Below are 3,018 nucleotides of genomic sequence, written 5' to 3'. Positions count from 1 at the left end.
TGCAAAAAACTGCTGAGAGCTACACTATTTTGGAACTTGGAGAGGAGAGGAACAAGGAAGAAGGAACTAAGAGCATGCTAAGAGGCATTTGGAGATGCCTCGTTATCTTTATTTCTTTAGTTAGATATATTAGCATGTTTTTAGTGTCTCTCTTGGTATGTCTTTTTAGATTAGTTTTTGATTGACTAACACTAACGATCTTTTGGTTTTTGTGTGTTGTTTGTCATTTGCTAACCTTGTCCATTTAGGAAGGCATCACATATATATACATATATACATATATATATATATATATATGTATGTATACATATATATATATACATATATATACATATATGTATATGTATACATACATATATACATATATATGTATATGTATGTATGTATACATATATGTATATGTATGTATATATACATATATGTATATGTATGTATATATACATATATGTATATGTATGTATATATACATATATGTATATGTATGTATATATACATATATGTATATGTATGTATATATACATATATATATATATATATATACATATATATATATATATACATATATATATATATATATATATATATATATACTCCTTATACCCCTCTCACTCCTTATCACTCCAAATCACTCCATCACATTTTTGTTCTGAGCACCCTTCTCTCTTCTCCATTAGTTGCGACCCCTTATCACTCCATCCGCGTAGGCCCAGGACAACCTCCTTATTACTCCATCTTTGCAGCCAACGATGCACCACATCACCCAATACTTCCATCCCTTATAACTCCCTACTCCTTATCTCTCCACCAAGACTTCGTCCCTTATAACTCCCTACTCCTTATCACTCCACAAGTCTCCTTATATCTCCCTACTCCTTATCAATCCACAAGACTCCATCTACCTTCCTACTCCTTATCACTCCACAAGTCTCCTTATATCTCCCTACTCCTTATCAATCCACAAGACTCCATCTACCTTCCTACTCCTTATCACTCCACAAGTCTCCTTATCACTCCACAAGACTCCGTCTACCTCCCTAATCCTTATCACTCCACAAGACTTTGTCTCTTTATAACTGCCTACTCCTTATCACTCCACAAGTCTCCTTATACCTCCTGCTCCTTATCACTCTGCATTTTTGTTTTGAGCACTCTTATCTCTCCATCAGTCGCGACCCCTTATCACTCCACCCGCGTAGGTCAACCCCTTATCACTCCATCCGCATAGGCCCAAGACAAGCTCCTTATTACTCCATCTTTGCAGCCAACGATGCACCACATCACCCAATGCTTTCGTTCGTCACTGTGTCTGCAATAGTGGGGTTTATGGTCAAGCCGAAAGTCTACAAGTCAATGTCATCGTGCACCTACATGGACGATTAGTCAACCATCGAGCCATAAACACCACACACACCCCATCAATGAGAACAATCTGCAAGCCAAGCGAGTCAAAACTGCAACCTCCCCAATCGGGGGCTCGTGACATTACCGTCACGTTGTGGGGTGACGACCTGGTTAAATATATATTTTATTGCTATTGAAAAGAAGTTTTACATTCCAAGCATCATATTTCGTACTAACCCTATTACAACCCTTCACTAATGCACCACCCTGCTAAACTTGCAACCCCAGACACCATACAAAATTGCCCTTCTAATTACATATCTGACCCTGTACTAAGTGACCATGCTAGAAGCTTCATATATAATATGGATTTACATTTTTACATATTAACAGACCAACCGAGAAACTCCTTCTCTAACAGATATAACCATAATTCGAATTTACAACTTTGTATAAAAAAACAACTTAAAGACCTCAAAAGATACACAAAATTTTATAAAATTCACCGAATGTAAATAAAATTAGGCTTATCAAGCCCTCTGTAGCCTCTTGCTTGTTTGCTTGTTCTAGGAGTCCTTTGCCTTGAACTTGAGTCACTTCCTCACTGATGCTTGGTTTTTTTTGGCTTGCACCATGCATTCCTGCTCCCAATCAACAATGTACTATTTGATAAATTCCTAGCCAATGTGTGCCTCCTCTTTCCTTTCTTCTCTATCACTTCCCTCCTTTCATATGATAAATGGTTGTTTGGTAGGAGAAAAATTTGAGAAATGCCTCCATTCCCCAAATAGGGCATTGAATCCCTCCCCAAGAGTCACCATTTGAAGTAGTCCTTCCAAACCCAAGTGCCATTCGCTCTTCACCACTACCAACATGATCCACCTTGTTGTCTCTTTAATGCCAAATTCCAAACACCATGCCATGAGCAGCAAAGCAATATCCACATTGGTGTGGTAGTAGTATTCTGAAACCATGTATTCATCCCCCAACACCATTCAAATCATCTGAAATAGCATGGGTTCTTCAAAGGAGAAAATGTTTTTCAAACTATCGTCTATGATTTTCCCCAGAATGCAAGTTGCTTCTTCACTGTCCTCGATGATAAATTTTCTTTCATTTATGTCTCTGAACACTACAAACACTCGTTTCAAACCCTGCAAGTTTCACCACACACAATGGTCAAATTCATTGCTCGTTTTGCATTTAAGGTCATTCACTTGCATCGGCTAACACGCCTTGGTTGGTGATTAAACCTTGAGTACCTTCACCTCACTTCAAATCACCGCTCGTACACCCAATCCCCCAATATGTAGGTCTCAAAAATCGAGCCATCGAAAATCATAATTTGTTGCATTTAATTTGCACACCCAATTCAATAATAAATCTACCACCCCATTGCCTTCCCTTTTAATGTGAGAAATTTTAATTTATTTTTTTAAAATATCCCTTGTAATATTGATGAATTTATTAATTTTCCAATTTTGGGCTTCACCTTTAACAATTGCATTAACAATAATTTACGAGTCACCTTCCAGGTGAACTTGTGAGATCAACATTTTACGTACCATGTTGATTGCCAATAGTGTCGCATTGGCCTCATCTTCATTATTTGTTCCATGCAAGAGTTTTTGAGCACCAATTGCTAGAATATTCCCTTCTCATCCTTGACTACACATC

This window comes from Cryptomeria japonica, chromosome 8, assembly GCF_030272615.1.
Source record: "Cryptomeria japonica chromosome 8, Sugi_1.0, whole genome shotgun sequence".
NCBI classification, from domain to species: Eukaryota; Viridiplantae; Streptophyta; class Pinopsida; order Cupressales; family Cupressaceae; genus Cryptomeria; species Cryptomeria japonica.
The sequence above is the reverse complement of the archived record's forward strand: the minus strand, read 5'-3'. Positions refer to the sequence as shown.